The sequence below is a fragment of the Varroa destructor genome, unplaced genomic scaffold (assembly GCF_002443255.2).
Source record: "Varroa destructor unplaced genomic scaffold, Vdes_3.0 BEIS01000004.1, whole genome shotgun sequence".
Taxonomy (NCBI): domain Eukaryota; kingdom Metazoa; phylum Arthropoda; class Arachnida; order Mesostigmata; family Varroidae; genus Varroa; species Varroa destructor.
The window spans coordinates 42216258-42236867 of NW_019211457.1; the positions used below are offsets into that span (position 1 = coordinate 42216258).

The window sequence follows — 20610 nt, forward strand, 5'->3', positions numbered from 1 at the left end:
TCGTCTTACAAGGATACAGGATCAGATGAATCGGCAGATTCAGGGGACAGTATAATGAGTCAGTCAGTCTCCAGCAGGCGTCACTCCATCTGTTGGCACAGCTAAAGCTACATGAAGGTGAATTGCTTCCGTGAACGGAACGGCTCGAACGAACTACGTACAACGTCAACAAAGATGGAGTGAAAGGCCCGCGTGAACGGTTAGTCAAACCAACACGAATGGTCTGCTCACACCACTGGCTGATATCGGCTAGTTACTTCTCATTACCTTACATAATCGCTGTATACGCCGACCTAAAGCAAAAGGAAAGAGAGAAAACTGTATGTATACGAATCCTTTTATTGGGTGTCAAGACCGCTGATATCAGGGTAAGTGGTATCAGAAATGGTTGGCATATCAGACAGATAGATGCCGGTTTTCCAATTCGTTAGTGAGTTATATAAAACACGACACATGGACGGTTAAGCGAACAGTGGGGTCTGAGGATATGTCGGGTTGTCATATATATATATATCGAGAGTGCTATAACGGAAATGGTTATTGCTGTTATACTTTTGAACAGCAACAGAAATTAAGCAACAATCGTAACTTGACTCTCTTTCCAGCTCTGAACTACACCAGGAACAAACAACACCAAAACCTCTCCGACCACTTCATTCACTTTGAAGACAATGATTTCTTTATAAAGACAAATGACGACATGAGCGCACTTTGATCACCCACCGAACACAGCACATTAACGATGCAAAATGTACATAAATACAGTCACCGAAACTTCGATCACAGACAATAATACGTCCTTAATAATAGGACTAAGACAGTGCTATAAAAGGACATCACATTTGTGCGCCGCACGAGGATTTCAACGAAGATTTTTTTCTGTTCCTTTTCGAAATCGCGTGAGCTAACTGATAAACAAAAGACAAACTCACAAAAACGAATGTTTCACCGACAATCCTATCGTCGAACAATCATTCCGATGAAGAATTATTCTGACTGCAGATATACATGAACAGCTTCAGGCTGACCTGCTACATATATATATGTATATATACATATATGTATAGCTTAATTGTACATATATTGGTTAGCCATTATACTTTCTACCCAGCCTGCTAAAAGCCGACACAATGAGCCACACACGGGTACCCCTCTCCCCGTATAGAGTGCCCAGTATATTGAACACTGCCCGCTATAGCGAATGGCAACGTACTTCACTATGATACTTGAATCCTTTATTGTCTCGTTGGATCAATCAGCCAGCTTCACTACAGCACAGGTGATTTTTTTCGGCGTGTTTCTGTTCTGCCTGCGCAATTCGAACTCACTTGATATATAAATATTCTATCTAGCACTGCATTGGCTTGAAGGACTCTCCTGTGTGCAGGGCCACGGCTGCTGCAGAGATCGGTACACCCTTTCTTTCTCACGCATGGCAGGTAGAGCCTCTTACGATGAGTCTTCTGTGGATTTCATTGGTCTTCACAATTGACTAACAATTACTAGCACAACGGCGACTCTGCACCGACGATCGAAACACGAGGCTCGTTTTTGAGCGGTAACAATACCCCGTTGTTTCTAGTCGCTGTGGACACCAATCACAAACCTGGCCGTTTAGCTGCTGCGGCTGCGGGGGTCTAGCAGGTCTGCACTTAAGATTGCAACCGCGCGAACCCACGCTCTCTGTCTAAACAGTGACAAGTCGCTGACGTAGCGTATCCACATTGTGTAGTAGTAAAGAAACTGACAGATAAGGTGGTGTCGTGTAGAAGGACTGCTGCTCGTAGCTTTCTATATGCGATCATATAAGTCGTTCCGGTTGGAGTATGGCAGTAATAATAAGGGGAGTAACAGTAGAGAGTCCCCACGACGTGTGCTGAAAGACACTCAAGTGCTGGCGATGCGTGCCGTGTACCCGCCCTCACCCACGACTCTGACGACAGTTTATCAGAAGAACATACAGCGTCGACCCACTCCCGTTAGGCAACTGTAGGCTGCTATAGTTGTCGCAAGCCGATGGCGCCGTCAACGTCAACAACTATTATCGCTGCCGCGGTAAATTGTGCTGCCTGCAATACATCGCTAGTTTGTGAAGACGCAGTGGCAAGCCATATACTGTAGCGCGTAGCACTGGCCAACCAGCAACCACGACGTTTACGGCGATAAACGGACCGTCGCCAGCATTACAACACCACGAATACAGAGCCAGAAGAACCCCACAAACCCGACATGCCGACATATACGAAAACGAACTTCGCGCACCCCCGAATTGGCTACCCTCTCGCTCGCAGCCCCAAAAGCAGCTAAAACCGAATAACGAATGCGCGCGCTATCTGATAGCGCGGGCTGCCACCAAAACCCGTAAGTAGCTAAGCACGCAGGAAGTACAACTACCCACTGTCGGCCCTTTGTTGCATACGCGGTTACTTAATAATGACCTAATAGGTGCCACACAAATACACACGGTTCATACTAATTATCCATATCAAGATAAGATTTACTAAGCCTCTCTGAATCTTTCGAATACTGTATTGATAGACAACAAAGCGCAAACGTTTGCTCCGCCAATCAGCTGCCTGCGTGCTATATTTGTGTTCGATAATACTATACCTGCCGGCGTTCAAAACTTGAACGAGACTTGGAACGAGCACTGCGACACCTCACCGGCAGGCTGCTCTAAGCTGATGTGTCACAAAGGATATGGTCAACTTTATATATATATAAAGTATAGCCAATTAAAGCAGTAAATAAATACGTTAGTGTACGTACCCCCGAACCCGTAGCCGGCGCGCCAACCACGTCCACGGTCACCGTAACCCTTTTGAGACCTGACCGAACAACACGCTATCGAACAGAAACTCTTCTCTTTCGAATTCCGCGCACCCAACAAGGCATACTGAGCAAACATCACCACTTCCGCCACCGTGAGCAGTACCATTACCTGAACGATCGCACCATCCGGCTATAAATGAAACTTCGCGCAATCCTCTCGACGCTGAATCTTCTACGGATAATTGACACACTTTAAATTGCAATAACTTCGCTGTAGTACGGCAGAATATTTAGAGGGCAGAAAAAACAACGTGAGCCACACTTGCAACTACTGAAAACACTCGACATCATTTCATGGTAGGCATCGTCATCTGCGTTCTCCGCTGTCTTTATTCTCCATCCCCTTTTTGTTGGTCTATGAGAGTGTTCTTGTTCTGCACACGGTCCCTGTGTTTACCACTCGGAGCAGACGCTCGCCCACGAGATTCGAAACAACGCCGGATCGCGCATTGGGAAAGGGTCATGCGATAGGCAAGGCTGATTGGGCAATCTATGCAATATACTCTTGAGTGGCCATGGGTGGCCCAGTTGCCGCGACCGCAATCGAATACTTGGCGTAGACCTGTAGTTCTAGATAAGAAAAAGCGATAGCAAAACCGAATACGGGCGCTAGTTGCACCAAAGGAAAGCTGTACATCGATTTCAACAAGGGTAGCGTAGGAAAAAGATAACAAGCTGCTAAACTGATAGCGGACAGGGAACAAGCGGAAGGCTTCGTGGCCTGTCCTGTCTAAAAGGACGAAAATTCGAAATAAGAACATGTGAGAGAAACACCGAGAGCGCTTCGAAATGAAACGAAGGAAAGTGGCAAATACAGGTTTTCCAACGGAGCGAACTTTGTTACCAGTCTGTTACTATATATTATATAGAATAAGAATGCGATGTCGCCATAGCTCAAGGACGATAGAACCGGGCAAGAACAGTCAATTACTGAATGATAAGATCAACAGCGATGCTGTGCAGAATACCGGAACCGATGAATCCGTTAAAAGGCTGGGATCTCTACGTCACTTGTTAGAAAATACAATGCGATGGGATAAAAAAGTGAACGAAAGTGTGACCATTAAAAGTCATGTTTTGTCATAAATTCTCTCATTATTACTCGAAATGGAACACATACAACTCTCACATAACATTAAAATATTTACCTCCTTCCTATAAGAGCATTGGAAATTTGGCCTGGATTTTACCGTGAAAGGCACACAGCCGATCCTGCTGGCATATCCTTTGGCCGCAAACGTAATTAAGAAGCAGTCAATTAATTTTTCCATCAATTTCGTGTCGTATGCGCTCCCGATCTATACGCGACGGCGACAGTCAGTAAGGAATCCCAAAGCTAAAGAGCGACACTCAATACATGGCTGATATTTGTGCGATCATAGGGGAGTTCGTCAGGCTATCCAATACGAAGTTGTTAAATTACTCATGGCTAGACGGACACTCAATTTATAGGCTGAGGCGACATGTCAATGTAGTGACATTGCAGCAGATCCATCATGGAATATTTATGCAATTGTAAGCTTGAAACATTAATAAGCCAAAAGTGTGTTAACGTCTGGGATATATATAGGTTGGTGCATTGATCCAGCAGCGGTTTCTTTTTCAATACGAGAGTTATACAATCCCAGTGGTGTATGCTAGGGTGGACTCTATAATAAAATATGAACAACTGGTAACCATTTAATCTACTAGATAAATTGTGACGAGCTAAATAACCCGATAGGGAAAACGTCCGAAATGGGACCGTTTCTGAGAGAGCTACTGAAGCCAGCTGTACTAAATAACCGTCAGCCCTCTCCCCTTCCGTACAATCTATACGTGGACCGTTTCTGTCTACGTAAGAAGTGAAACACCCAACCGCTGCCCCTGTTACTTTTTTCTACTCGATATGGCTAATCACACATTCTATATGTGGAACGTACACGTTCGTATCGAGATAAGCTCTCGAAATACAACCACTTGTTGGCACGTTTAGCTCCGTCTGTTGCGTAAACATTAATGCCCTATCCGTTGCGTTTTGATCAATGTAATGGCGCCTGGCGAGCCGATGGGCGGTATTGGATGGAAAATGGGCGCATGCTGAAATTTCCTGAACGTAACCGATAGTGACAGCGTAGTTCGGATAGCGAAAAAAATGAATAACAATCTGTCTGTCAACAATGGCACTTACGATCTCAGATCAGCTACAAGTGATCAGATTCCTTTGACCATATCTAGAGCGCTGAGAGAGGTCGATCTCACAACGTCGAGCGATTGACGTACGCACATGTTGTTCGTTCTTAGAACTTGTCTATGAATTAGAATAACTTCCTTCTTTGTCAAAAGCTATTCTGTGATCTTGCGTCTTACAGGAAGTATAATATGGGCGCTTACGCCAACCATAGGCACCCGGTCGTTGGTTCGAAACTGCGCAGTCGTAGACCGTTGCTCCAGCTAGTCTCTAGCCGGCCGTTACTGTGACGTCGATCACAACTAAAAACGTCTATCCGTGGTAATTTTTATATAACGAGCCCAATAAAAAGCAGCGCAAACAAAGCAGTTATATTTGTGTAAAAGATTCATGGTAGCTGTAGTGATTCGCAAAATTTCGTCGTATTATAGCATCTTTCTTTACAAAGACACGCTTAAAAACCGCGAAAACTATTGTGATTACGCACTACCTATCTTTTCGTGCCGTATGAAGTGGCCGTTCTAACAATAGAAAACACGTTCAATCCAGCTAATATTAATATAACTATATATTATATAAAAATAATTAATACAGTATAACCTAAACTTGTGCACTGTCTTTTGATTATGACTATTACGTTTTACTAGACGTACCATCTAACGATTGTGTCAAACTTATATCTAATACATGGGATATTTTGTGAATTACGCCATGTCAAATGGTCCTGTTTCAATCAAGTTCTTTATTTATTAGGTTACCATAATAAAATTAACTGCTATAGTTAATTGACGGAATAACTTGAAACGTCTTACGCAGCAATTCAATGGTAGAGGGTGGGTAGTGGCGTAACATCACTTGCTACAAATCCACTTACAGGTTATCACCTTGCACATCGGAAACGAAAACATTTAAGGACCCAACGTCCCACTCGCGCTCTCATCTCTTATCATTGCAACACTAGCCTTGGCCACGCCGATTGAATATTTCATTTTTATCTTTAAATTCATTCTTTATACCTAATGAAGTTTTGTTACTCACCGATTTCACGGTAATCGACAGAAGGAGAGCCCTGCGCAGAATGATCGAAGTGCATTTATAGCCATGGCCAACCTTCCTCTTTAGTAGACGCTTTTTCCTTGATGCGAGGGTCTAATACTGAGGGTTCGGCGACATTAACCCAGCCGATTCCGTAATATACCGAAGCAACAGTCCATAGTTGCCGGAGCTGATCATAGTCGCGGATTCATTATTAATGATCAATTTCGCTTCGTATATTGTCGATAGGCAAGTGTGTCTGGTGGCGCGCGGGTGCCCGGCATCGTTTTCCTCAACACGTTAGCTGATGCTGGTATTAAGCTCTACTTAGTAAAAAAGAGATGGTCGACGCTGGAAATGTGAACTTTTTACAGTTTTGAAAGGATTCGAAAGATAATAGGTCGGAACGTATTGCTCGTAATATCGAGTTTAACGGGTCCACTTGCTCGCAGCAGCGCCGAAAATCGTCTCCCAAAATATACTAGGTATATCTTACATAGTATTTCAGATTGAAGTTGGAATACTTTCGAGCCACTTTAATGTGAAATGTAGTGGGTCTCGCTCCGATGGAACTACTATCCATACGGCCAAACTACTCGTCATTAAATTAAGCTGATGATGGAAACAAGAGGACGACAACGAAGGTCACTATCGCTTCTTTTACAGTATATGCGTCCCTTTAGAGGGTATATATTCAAGCTTAGCATTTTTCTCTTTTTCTTCTTCATATACGCTCATTTAAGCTACGCTACATAGCATCCGTTGTCATTTCTGCGAATCTCGACATTTCGACAATCATTGAAGCAATCCATAAAAAAAAGATCACTTAACTTCGCGAAAAGAAGGGAGAGTGACGGATTGTGGGTTAGGTGTTTTTGCACTTGGCAACTCATCGAAATAGAGGTGCCTTGGCCGAAGCTAACGTTGTTATGGGCTAATAGTTAGTTTTTTTTACATCTTGACAAAACTTTCCTGTTTTTTTTTAAAAAGGCCTATTTTCCCTGCTGGACACTACGTCGGGCAGTAATGTCACAGCAAGCAAATGACCGGTATATAAATGAAGTAACATTTCGTAAACAAATCTGTTTTAAAGTACTCAGTATTTTCTCATCTACATCCCAGCACATTTCGTAGTTGTGCATTATATACATGAATAGCCGGTACGCAACAATATAAATAGCTATTATATACTTCTAGATGATTTTAGTTCGGGGTTCTGAGGCCCAGGTGGCTAAGGCGTATCGTCTGGGAGTGCATAGCGATGATTACCAAAACAACAAGCGTGCTGCCACGCTAGCTCAAATCTCAGCAAATTTTGCAAAAAAAATTAAAGTATTAAAGTTAATAGTCGTCTGCATGGCCTCCGTGCCGTTTCATAAGTCTGTTACGGAAATCCGAGATGAGAAAATCGGGACCCACTTCTAGTTCCGAGTTCTGCTAGGGCCAAGACATTTATGCTGCACTTACGGATAGATAGCTACGGGATAGATTATACAGACAGAATATATACTACACGTAAAAATGGTTATATTGGTTTTACTAGCACATCAGCCATCGTACATCGTTGGCTATGCCACGGCATTCACGTCTTTCGCTTAAATTCTGTTGAAACGGGGCTCATTTACTGATGCTCCTAAAGGAACGTCAGTTACGGCCTTTGCGGTCCATATAATGAACTTAGTGGTCTGGTTTATGAGTGTCCATGGACAGATTCTACCCAGCGCGGCAGCCAGCGGTTGCACTTTAATAGCCATGATTTAACTGACTCTGAGCTTCGGCTGAGTCCTGTTGCGCGAGTCCCCCAGCAGTAAAGTCACTTGGATGGCTGATTACAATTAGAAGTTATTGTTAGTTGCAGCTGATTACCGCCTCTGGCGCTACCGCTAACTTCCTACAAAAATTCGACGAATTACCTTGACTAATATCAACAAGCGGGTGAGGTCGTCCCTCTTACAACTTCGCAGCGTAATGGACGTGCAGCGGCGTTCAAACGTACGTATCCTCCTCGAGCCAAGCCAATAAATTGAGCTCGGAAGTAGACCACGAAGCCTGACCTTGCGCAGGTCTCGCTTTGAATTTCGATGCGTAAGCCCGCGTGACGCTTGATATGAAGAACTCCAAATACGAGACTGTTACGATGCTTCTTTTTTGCGAATGTGCGAGCTGATGGACGTTGGATGATTATACAACCGTTCACCTGTTGCTCCTTCGGCTATGATCAAGGTGTAAACTATACAAGTGAACTAATGTAAATACTACGACAATACATGCTTTAAGTAAAGAGTGAAACGCGTCTGGATACGAGACCATAAAATTATGTGGTTGTGAACTAGTTTTCGGCTAATTGTGAGTCGTTGGGTAATTGGTGGTTGAAATTTTCGACCTGACCCGGTAGCAAGTAAAGCTTGCCCGATTTTAAAATGGGCAACAGCAAATAATAACATTATATATGAACCGAAGGCGAATAAACCTCGTTTCTATTTCTAAGTTAACTACAGAAAAAATCAACCAAGTAAGGTACTAAGAGGCAAAGGATCCACGAAAATTTACTTCGCTGCGCATAAAAAGCCAAAAGACTAGGTCCTGAGGAAACTTCCCCGCAACAAATTATGGACAGTTATTAATTTGATGCAATTTTATTTTGATATAGTTGCGCTGATTTGGCAAGCCGACGTCCAAACAACCCAAGTGTCACAATCTTTATCTTTGTTCGTAACAAAGCAGGTGGACATTTCGCTGATGTAGTGTTTGACTGACTGCGTGTTTCAAGTTTTCCCTGTGACTTTTGACCCTCTGCTCATGATCACCACGAAACGGAGACCAGTTAGATTATAGCTCATGTGAGAGTGAATTCTAAAGGGTTATAGTCGTGTCCAACAACACAAAATGAAATATCGGACTGTTTAAGCGAACAGCTGCTGGTAATCGTTTATCGTGCTGAGTTGGAGGGTTTTTTTAAATCATATTAGAATGTGTGTAGGTGCCCAGATTACACGGTCTAATGGTACATATGATGAGATAGATTCAGTACATTGTGTTTACTAATTAGAACAATAAGACAGAACGCTCTTGCATACATTAAAAAGCTTATAGCATTGTGTAAGTAGCATGTAGGATTTCCCTTTGAGTTTATTCTAATCCGACAACACGACACGTAAATAAATTCATTTGTTCCAGTCTTCGCATGTTCTCTTTTAATTAGTACTATATTGTATACGTGTTAATATATAATGTAATCCTAAATCGTTTGAGCGCCGTCTCTTTGAGCTTTTTTCTATAGAGATTCTCTGTTCTGCTCTCGTCTATGGAAGTATAAAGGCTGTTTGTGTAAGCTTTGCCCATTTTTCCATCAACCGGCTGCCAATGTGAGCCTAATCAGGTACAACTTTATCAAAACAAAGCAATAGACGAATTTTCTTTTCAATATAGCATCATGTGAAGTACTAATATTCATGTCGTGCGCGTTTTTCGTCAGGCTTTAGCCGACGAAAATGCCAAATAGCCTGGCTGACCTCTCACCCAACGGGTGAGTACGTATCAGGCCGGTAAAATTCTCGTTGTGTTTTGTAAGATTCTATCATACGGATCGAGCGCTGGTATTCAGCGGATCCAGTCCCCCGTTGTAGCACTATGATACGATAGTTGTGCTGAATGTTTCCGTTCGTATTCTATCCGGGAGAATTGTTGTGATTCAAGAAGATCAGTAAGATATATTTTCAAAAAATGAGCAGACGATACGATCCAATAATCTTAAAGAACAAGTCACAATACATACAGAGAGATTCTTACTGGCAGAGCCGTACACACACACAGGCACACATTTGTGTTATATGTTTATCAAAATACAAGTACTACCAAGTCACCATAGCTAATTTAATTGTATCGATACTATAATTATTCATTTTGTTTATAAATATAACAGCAGAAGACGCATAGTCAAGTAGCTCAAATAACAGTGTTTTCATTAACTGTATTAATTTATGGGATGCAGTTCAAAATAAAGTTTAGATCTACGTAAGTTCGACATAGTTCGAGTAAATATACTATTAATTTGCATAAAATATAATTTTAGATATATGTTTTTAGTCCAAGGACGACGCGCTGAGTACCCTGTATCAGTTGCTTATCAATAGTATTACATATATTCTGCGGAAGCAGTCCGTCTTTCGACGTCCTTAAACGTTGACCGTGGTTAACGTAAACTATACATGCTGGATCTTATGATATAATATCGTATGTCTAGTGTTAGAGACATCACGGTCGATATCCTATTCATCAGATACCTTCCGATCTAGCTGCATTTACTCGGTAGCATTCCAGTTGCATATATAGTTAGAAAACTATTCGAATTTTAAAAAAATAAGGAAACTTCTGAAGTTACGGATGCGGTCCTAGATGTGGACTGCTGGGCTAAGTAGGCTCTCGCGTAGAACAACAAATAGGCTGAAAACACAACAAACATTTAGTGGTTTTTAGCGATGTGAATGAGTGCATCGTCTCTGCTTGAAGATGGGTATGTACTGTATAAAAATTACAGATAAAACGAAAGAAAACATAACCAGCTTGAAGTTTGGATGCTCCTGGCAACGCAGTCGACAGGCATTATTCTTCAGACAGATGCTAACATACACTACAGATATTAACGACGTATATGTGCCTGTAAAAGTTAGCATAGTCGAAGGACAAAACAGAGCCGTTATCAGCTGAACGCCTTTCAAAGGCACGTGTGTACATATGTGGAAGCAGAACTCCGATCAAACCTCTAACAAGGGCAAGTTTTTAATGCTATACATAAAAATAGCTGACTTTGAATACTTGTTTGTATAGGATGAATTGTTAGCAGTAATAAGTACAACAAAAAGAAATGTATGTTCGGCTTATTAATAGCGAATAAATAGGACGTCATCCTGAACCTCCTGAATTTTAATTTGGTTAGTATACAATTAATCGCGCAGGACAATTAGCTCGCCATTTTCTTTTTTTTTCGCCACATACACATAAACCTTCTTGTTTGTAAACATTTTTCTACATAAGCATATAACTACGTATAAGTAGTTTAAGCAGCGGGATCTACTTTTTTTTTTTTTAGCTGGACATAAAATTCTGTACGAGCCTATTTTTGCAAGGTGCTCGAATATGCTTAAATCTTGAAGAACAATGTAACTATACTTGTTAACCGGGCTAGAAAAGGATACCTTCGTTAACTTTGAATTCAACTTATAAATAATATTATGGGACCCTCAGCGATCTACAGCGGTTGCTAGATAGCTAAAAACATTTAGTTAAACAATTACTCGTATACGCATTGCTTGTATATGCATTGCTCTTATAACTGACAACTTATTTTGGTATTTATTTATTTAAATAAATATTTATTGTGTTCAATTTCAGGGGGCAAGGTAACTTTCTTTATTTTGCCGTGTGGATTTGCCCTGCGAATTGGGTTAAATGCAAATGTCTATCGACATTAACTCTATAAATGCATTAGAGTATATAAAGCAAAATACACTCTATTAATGACGTTCGTGCAGCAAGTTACTGCTGTAACCCTACTTAAAGTATTCAAGATTGATTCAGTGCAAACGAACATGTGAAAATTTCAGAATTAAAATAAACGCGAAGAAAATACCTAATAAAAGGAAAAAAGGAGTAATCTGAACAAAAATTCGAAATTTTCAAGTGTAGATCAAGAAGAAAGTTCCAGTTTACGTAGGGCCTGAACGTAAAAAAATCCGAAATAAAATTAGAAGTACGCCAGGTAGGTAACACTCGGGAAAGGATCAGGGTTCGATCAGCTGAGAACACCGGGAGAACTGATCCAGTAAACTGAGCAGCAGAAGCAAAGTCAACAAAACTGGAATATACACATGAGAATAGTTCGGTCGAGAAAAAGAGAAGAAACACGGGGAATTCTGTAAAAGATTGTCAGCTTCTTTGCTTCAGAGGTGTTACATATCTTCCAGCAGTGAGCCGAACGGCTATACACGTGGAACGAATAATGCGTGGAAACGTATAAAGTAACGTTGTATGTTTTGTTTCATATAATTCATATTATTTCAGTATTTATTACCAATTACGTAAAGTTCTATATTATACATTAAGTAACATAGAAAATAATGCTAGCTCACTAATTTCGTGTTACTTCCTAGAAGGTGCCATTGAAGAACTCTACTTACCGCAGTTCCCTTTTAATGGTAAGCGAGTACCGGATAAATACAGAAATTATATTTTTTTCATTAGGGAAGTCGCTCCGATCGAACGTCACTGTTTTATGCGGTAAGGGAAACTAGATTCGTGAATTTTCCTTTTAAGTTTCCTTGGTCGAACGCTGGGTGGCATTATAAGGTACAAAAATTTCAGTGGCCGCTGAAAAATTAAAATCTACGAAACGCTATTGCGAAATCGGCATGTTGGTTAAAATTCATCAAGATAACTAAGTCAGTTCTATTATGAAAGAGTATATATATGTAATTCGCTTCTTAAGAAACAAACTTCAATCGAAAAAACAAATCGAAGACTTATTATATTATATCTTATTATAGTTATATCAATTTTTTCTGTTTTTATTATAGTTATATGACTTTATTGGAACATATTATATATTTATGCTAAGGACCGCAATGTATCTTCCTAGTCCATCACTGCTTATATGTATGCTTACGTACGATTCGCATCGTATAAAATGGTTTGAGGTCACTGAGGCTTGTTTCGTGGTCTGTTGATGAAACTTGAAGTGTTCATATTGTACAAAAGTGCCACAGAAAAGGAGCTGCATTAAACCATCTGGCATGGATCTTGGACGTGTTTCTGACGCCGCCTCCATATCTCACTGATACGATAACGGTGACGAATCTGTTTGTCTGGAGATTTAAAACATACATACATTGCATAAACACTATAGGGGAAATTCACGAACTCAGTCATCAGTTGTCCGAACAACGTTTGTCTACGCTCCAATTCCGCTTTCAATGGAGAGTTTTGACCAAAGCATCGGGTCACTTGGACCTTTGACCTTCCAGGCCAAGAAGTGACCCATCCAACAATTAACACTGTTCCTCACCGGTTCAGCTATGATTTACTAGATCGCTTAGGTTACAGTGAAGGTTTTTCTCAGACAAAGAACGACGACAGCCCTAAAAGCCGATATCTCTCTCCGTCGTTTATTTTCACGATCGAAACAGAGCGTGCGGCGGAGCATAGAGCTCGAACGAGGACTAGAAAAAGCCTATAAGCATACAGGGTAACAAGGTACAATTGAATGTCTATTTTATTGAAAAAGAGGTTAGAATAGCCGATTACCATGTGAAGGATGTAAAACAGATGCGCCATGTGGATAGATTGCCACTAACTTGCACTCTCGCTATCCTGCGGGCAATATCAGTTGCTAAGTTAATTAAGTTAATCATTTAGCCGAATCCCAAAAAAATATGGACGTATATGTACGTTTATTGAAGATCATTAATTGTTCATAAAGTCACATAAAACACATGTAGCATGAGATGAAACAGTGATTCAACTAGGACACCTCTGAATGTAGGAACGGTCCCTAGTCTACCAAGGACAATGTTTTGTTAACGAAACAGTGTGAAATGGACGTTTTGAAACTTCTAAGCACCGACTGAGTAGAAACTTAAATGTTTCAATTCTGGCCAAACGTATATATGATGCGGTGGCATAATAACACTTAGAAAACATGAATAATAATAATAACTCAATAATTATCCGTATTACTAAGCAAATAGAGACAAGTCATCGATATAAATTGTTCTTTAAACGTGCTATACATTCGTATACTGACCAAATAGACTTCGATTAATAAACATTGGCTGTATAAACTAAATTTTTTCGTTTATACTGCGTCTGGAACAGAACACGTTTTACCTGGCAAGTGTGTAGAAATTTGCCCGTTGCATGATGTGACGATGAGATTAATTTGGCACGAAAAAGACTCATGTTTATACTTACTTAGAGGTGTTACTATGCTAAATTATATAAATAACCAATCACTCTGCTGGAGAAGAGTAACTGACAACCCACGACTACTGAGAGGCTGGCTAGAAAAACTCAACTGCTGGGCAAATTGTTACGAATGAATTAGTGATATTTTAGCAATATTGCTAAATACCACTTCTTCCTCGTATTACTACACGCAGTATCTCTAAAGGCTTTTGCTCTGTCCTTAGTTTCTTGACGCTCATTTGCTAGCCTCACGTCTATTGAATTACGGCTAGATACCTACACGTAGAACTATGTAATTGACCGATGCGGGTCTCTTAGATAGCCTATCTTAATTTACGTTCCTCCTATTATACAGTCATCAGATGGCCGTCGCATAGCCGCAATTTAGTTTCGATTCAGGCCCAGTGGCAATGAATCGCTTTCTAAGCTTCCCACTCCCGCTACATATTACCAATTTTATTGAATTGTCAAAGATGGCAAAACGAAAAAAGACATAGGAGAAAACTAACACTAATTCTATACATAAAAACATATTAATAATAAGTAATAACGTATGCATAGTGAAATTTTATTAAGAAGCTTTGATTCAGACGGTACTGATTCAATGAAGAGCGCACAACTGTTGCGCCTTGACGGCACTGCTTCTTCTTTCGCCGCTGACTCGCCATTTTGTAAATATACGTACGCGCTTCATCTCAGATTTATTCACAAAATGACTGGATAATCTACGTCAAACCATGACCCATTACTTTTCATTTCTCGTCACTATGTTGCCCTTACACTGGGCCCTATTATTTAATAGGACAAGTCATTTAAATAGGTTCTGTAGAACGTTTGGTGTATCCGTTACGCAATTTACTATGGCAAATGTGACATGAAGGAGCAGATAGAAAGTTCATAGCAGTGTATGGTTTAGTAAATAATAAAGCAACATAGCCACGGTGTTATAACAGACAATTCATCAAGATGTCCTTACGCGTTATTACTGAAAGGTTTAATAATAGGTTTGAACAAACCAAATTAGCTGTCAAACATCCATGTTTTAACGTAAGCTACCACATTAAGTTGTCTAACTGTGCGGATCATAAAGTTATCCCAAGATATTTTTATTGTCACATAATATGCGAAATTTCCCTATTCCGTCAGTGCTGAATAGCTAGGAGCACAATATTCACTATTGCATCAAATGATGTACCAAAATGAACTGCCAACTTTCCTTCTAGCTTAAGGGTGGTATGATACGATAGGCCATTGATAATAGTTTGCCATGCGTCACGCCAGAAGCAAATACATGGGGCTTGTTTGTTGCCTCGTTAGGGCGACGTGAATGGCTTAGACGAGGGCATAGGAACGCTATCTTCGTTGTTCTAGTGTTCGCCAAATGCGGCGTCAAGTCTTCATATAGTGCATAAATTATCAATAAGCACGGGAACAGTTGCTGCACAGCGTCGTCAGCAGGACAATGACAACACAGGACACTGGGGTTGATATCCTTGTCGCGTGACATGGCGTTATACACACATGGCACAGTTAGCAAGGTCTATTCACACTTAATACACAGCACTTACATGATGCACATGGCCGTACAGCATAAAAAATGCTCGTATATATATATATATATATATATATATATATCGAAAAGAAAAAAGCTACATTACACATTGCTGCGAGCTCGGTATAGAATTGAAGAGAGTATGAAGAGAGCTAACCACATATATACGCATGGCTACAAATTGTTGTAGCACAATGTTATTTGAGTCCATAACTATGAACTATTTCCATTATTGCCTAACCCCCAAGTAAAGTCTTGAGCAAATAATGAATTGGAGTAATTTACCGATTTTTCATTCATTAGAGCGCAGATCAATTCTACTCATCGAGAAAAATATATGCTTTTTAGACGGGGACAAAAAGAGGAACAGCGGGCATACTACTACTACTACGCATTTGAAGCGACCTGGCACCAGCGAAGTCCGTAGCTAACTTCACTCATGTAAAATACCCAGCGTTTTGGTAACGGCTGGCTGGTATCACAACGCCACCAAAGATGGCCATCCGTAACGAAAATTCGTCGCAGATGCTGTGAGGCAGGTACGCGGTGTTGACAACACGTATGTTCGAGATCGCTACGCAACCTCACGGTGCAACTCCCTGAATAGATGAGCCCTAGTAATCCTCATCTGCTTTCCGCTCTAAGCCGCGCACGACGATAAGCTTGACTCGTAGCATATGAAAAAAACTACCTTAAATACTTAGAAATAGACACATCCGCACTCTGCGCAATGGTATTGATACCATGTTCACAATAATTTCCTCTTGCAGCAATAACTGGCCAAAACGTGTATTAGAAAGTGACACCGAGGATATATACCTTTTTCCTCATCTGCCGATCGTGTTAAAACGATAATAATCTTACTGCTAATATATGAGTAACTTAAGTTCCTTTTTGCTCGCTCACCATTCTCGACGAGCAAGTTACGATAAAACATTGACAAAAAAAAGGTACTCATCCGAATACAACTAATGGGAACAAGCCGTTTCATTCAGTAACGTTTTTGTTGTAGAGAGGTACGACCTCGCAGAATTAATGACGAATGTTCGTGTTCGCGTTTAGATTAGCTGTTGTGTATCAGATTCGAGATTGAAAAGTTGATATCAGGTATACATTTAGGGTAAAAATCAAATGCTTACCTTCAATGGCTTAAAATTAGCTCGTCCTTAAGAGAAACTAGCGGATTATTGACGAACACCTAGTTGGAATTTTCCTTCTCATAACTTCCGACAGTTCTGCTGATAAGTAAATTGTAACACTGATAAAAGCAATCATCATAGCGCTGGTCCGACGCAGAAATCAAAATCCTTAAAATCTTGTTTTACTACAAATGTTATAAAGTTGCATCGCTAGTGCCACTTTCGACTTGACAGCCACGCTTTTTATCAAGTTCTCCACACAGGGCGATACGGTTACTAGTTATATAATACTACGGAACTGCATAACTGGTATTACACAGTTGTAGGAAATAAGTTGGCTGACCAAGGTTGAACGTGCGTCGAAATCATTTCTAGAACGGTGACATTGGCTATGTTCGTCGAGGCGTTATCAAATGAACCCATCTGTCTCTTATAAGATCATTATTCAAAAAGTCAAATGTTAGTAGCCGAGCTAAATTGTATAAATCAGCTCTTGGTAACCATTACTTTAAGCTTAGATTTAATGACGTTCGTAGAAAATGGGTCATCGATCCTAAAATGGTTGAGCTAAACGGATATCTAAGCGACAATTGCGTGCGGAAGAGGTGTGGATGAACATGTTTCTATATCAGATGTGCTCGAGCGTACCGCGTCAGACAGTCATGATATTATTACGGGTACGATGCTCTACTGTTATATATGACATTAGTGACATTTTTACTACTAATAGTTTTCAAACTAATTTGATCCGATTCCTCTGTTCTATTGTTTCGACTTATTTGGCCAGCGGGTACTTCAGAACGCCTGCACGACATTTAAGCGGAGCAATCCAGATCTATCTAAAACACCCGAATGCATTGACTGTTGTCGACAAGTTCCTGTCGACTTGGTCGGACTGGGCCTGATTTGAGGTCAGGTACGATACGACGAAATTACAGTATATACAGGTACATACTTCGGCCCACAGGGATGAAGTCGACGACGCGTAACGAAAACTGAGAAGGGGAGACTTCCTCTGCTGAGTGACAACGCTGCTTAGATCGCGGTTCCGACCCGTCCAGTAGCATGCGGGGGAATGATGGCTCTCGAAACGAAGACGTAGGAAGAGCGGTTAGGCCATGGCAATGGTGAGGCCGGACGCAAGCATTAGAGTCATTGTCGTGACGCGGCACGCCGAGTGCAGCCGCGGCAGGACTAGCAATGGCAACATCAGCTCAAGCCACAACACCGACGGCTTTACGGCCATACGAATCACTCCAACGTAGTGCATACACATTAAATTGAGACACCGTTTTGTCTAATTGACTTGTCACTCCGGCAGGTCGATGCGGCCTCCACACAGTCACATGACTGGGTAACGCTACGAAAGAAAACAAATGGCGTCGCGTTATCTAATTCTGTATCCAACATGAGATGAACGGAACCACTTCTACTGAGCTACTACAGTATGTACATGACGAGCAAAATGCATAGGTGAACTTTACGTGGGGCCGAAATAAAGACCAATCAATGACCGGCAGAGATTATGTTGAAGCTCGTACTGATTTTAAAGCCTGTTTTTAAAGAATCAATAGGGTGTATACTGGTTCATTCTGATACGTCGTACAGCGTTGCGTATGGCTGCGTTTTTTTACGCTTTTTCCTTAAATCGGCTTTCGATGATATTTTATTGTGACCCATTATTTGTCAAAGGGTTTTTCGTGTTTTACGGCCCGTGTTTCGGACGGCTGGTCCCAGCCAGCACGAAACAAAAGTGTACCAACCAAAAGTACCGGATGTACTCCAAAGTTATCCCACTACTCTACCAGCCGAACTCATTATTTTCTAGCGAAAATGAAACACTACTAATACTGACAAGTAGTAAATGCGTACACGCAAAGAAGGAAAAGCGTATAAATCTTTTCATCTTTATAAGATTACCCCACTGCATACAACACGTAAATTTAGACGTTCTGCCAGTACCTCACGGAACTGTTAAGTACCGGCCAATAGATTTACCCATTCAAAATGAATGAAGTTCGTAATGTGATTTAATTGATTTTCTAATGCCCTTTTCATTGCAGATTAGAATAGCTCGATCGCCTCTGATCTTCTACAAAAACCAAAAAGGCTAGCAATTGATTAATCATACGTAAGTACGATTTAAAACTAGTTTCTATTTGTACGCCGGTAAATTTCTTTTTCCATTTACGTTCACAAACCGATCCGGAGCGCTTTCTAAGCACATAATACTGCATAATTTTCTACCTTCTTTTGAACCTATCAAACGCTGCTGTAGTGGTAGCTGCGTATAGCTAGACTTCAACATAGCCATAAATTCATTCTTCCGACTAATTATATACTGCATTTTGTGCACTAGGTCTATTGCCACGTGTTTCGACCTGACGGCGGACACGGCGTTGAGGAAGAGCATTACATTATTTAGAACTAGCTTTTTCATGTACGACCTCACTTCAAAACCATTTTATGTGCTTACCCCTCACAGCTGTTCTGTTATTGATTTAAGCAATAATAACAAGCAGCGCTAGTTTATTTTCCCGCTTGATATGATGTTTTTTCGATAATTTTACCAATTAAATGAATTACCGACAATGCCAAAGACGGCACGTACTTGAAGCTAATTTCGCAGAATGTAGCTCTATCCAATGCAAGATTTACCAATTAGTTCATCTGTGTCTAATTACTATGAATTAATTAAAAAACAAAACAAAAAATATATATACAAGTTCATACCCAGATCTGAATAATAAATAAAAACGTTTACAAGACGTTTGGCATTTTTCAGCGATTTTTCGAAATTATCCGGCACGCGAATAATGGCCCGTAATTACAACAGCTAAACCCTTCAACATATGTTTGTATAGCTTTCTGACGCGTCATAATAAAGGTTCATTTATATATTTTTAATCCAAAACTGTAGCATTCAATATACGCGTCATCAAACGGTCGATGACTGATGCAGTGACGTTTTTTATTGGTTTCAAGTCGCTTGTTCGGTACGTATCTTTAATTTATTCTTAGGTCATTGTTCACAGAAAACAGAATAGGAATCTTTCGAACACTTTTGGACTTTTAAAGCAACGATACATGTAAATGGATCTTATCGAAACGTGCTTTGCTCGTATGTCATTCTGGAACTAACAAGAGTGTATCAATTGGCGTTGATTCTTGGTCGATAGTGGAAGGACAGACATGGTTCGAGAGGAATATATTTGAATTTTAACGTTTTTATACAAAAGATGTTGCCGATCAATACTTTAATAGATCTCGAACGCGACGTTTTTATGAAAACGTCGGATAACCATAAAGTCTGTCGTGTTCCGGTGTCTGACCGCCTAAATCAGAACCCTCGGGGTCGAGAAGCAATTAAACGCCGGCACTAGCTTAAGCGCACCGCTGTCGAAGTCCATAGTTGATGGTCCCTAATGTCTGGGCATTGCAATTTGTTCGCTGCGTAGTTTCTAGATTTTTTTCAACCCTCATGCAGACCCTGATCAGCCGGGATAATCTTAGTGGTTCCATTTTTAGATGCCTCACTCAGAAAGACCTCACTTCTCAGAAGGAACGCTGTACAAGTAAGTTTTTGTTGGCACAACGAATTACACAGAATTTTCTGCTGAGGCCAGCCGACGTCGTCGGCGGAAGCTATAACTCTCGACTGCGTTAAGCGTTTGGCAAAGTCAACCGGTTCTAGCTATATCTCTGCATTCATTCTCAAATACGGTTATTGTTTTTGCATGCGGCATATAATCTATTTCATGTCTTCAAAAATTACGAGAGCTCGCTATCGGCCGACGTTATTCGATTCAAAGAACAACGAAGTTCGTCAAAAACGTTATGCCCGTCGCATTACCGCTTAAACAATAGCTATTAAACGTATGTTACAAGAGTTAGGCTTTCTTTTGAATGTTTACACAGTATTG

The 20610-nt window shown here is 40.7% G+C and overlaps 1 protein-coding gene and 3 long non-coding RNA genes across 9 annotated transcripts in view; 2 read left to right on the forward strand and 2 right to left on the reverse strand.

Annotated features, from left to right (window-relative positions):
• Nucleotides 1-6253, reverse strand: part of Hmgs (hydroxymethylglutaryl-CoA synthase) — a 130486-nt gene extending 124233 nt beyond the window's left edge. For 2 of the 4 annotated variants that reach the window (XM_022805480.2, XM_086987347.1), the window contains exon 1: nt 6041-6253. The gene's annotated coding sequence lies outside the window, so the exon portion shown is untranslated. Of the gene's footprint in view, nt 1-2769; nt 3213-6040 lie in introns of those variants that run through there. The other 2 variants (XM_022805473.2, XM_022805474.2) reach the window with 1 other exon arrangement.
• On the forward strand, nt 1165-5607 carry LOC147756223 (uncharacterized). Its single transcript, XR_015326622.1, has 2 exons — nt 1165-2361; nt 5184-5607. It is a non-coding gene; the product is annotated as an uncharacterized LOC147756223 (long non-coding RNA).
• Nucleotides 6254-9977: 3724 nt separating the features above from the next.
• Nucleotides 9978-17515, reverse strand: LOC147756224 (uncharacterized). Of its 3 annotated transcripts, none has more exons than XR_015326621.1 (2): nt 16688-17515; nt 9978-10694 (listed from the first exon to the last, which is right to left on the reverse strand). It is a non-coding gene; the product is annotated as an uncharacterized LOC147756224 (long non-coding RNA). The 3 variants fall into 3 exon arrangements; XR_015326620.1 differs by lacking the exon at nt 16688-17515 and adding an exon at nt 12214-12229; XR_015326619.1 differs by lacking the exon at nt 16688-17515 and adding an exon at nt 12166-12192.
• Nucleotides 17516-17676: 161 nt separating this feature from the next.
• LOC111249587 (uncharacterized) lies at nt 17677-19562 on the forward strand. Its single transcript, XR_015326618.1, has 3 exons — nt 17677-17814; nt 18751-18818; nt 19473-19562. It is a non-coding gene; the product is annotated as an uncharacterized LOC111249587 (long non-coding RNA).
• Nucleotides 19563-20610: the final 1048 nt, after the last annotated feature.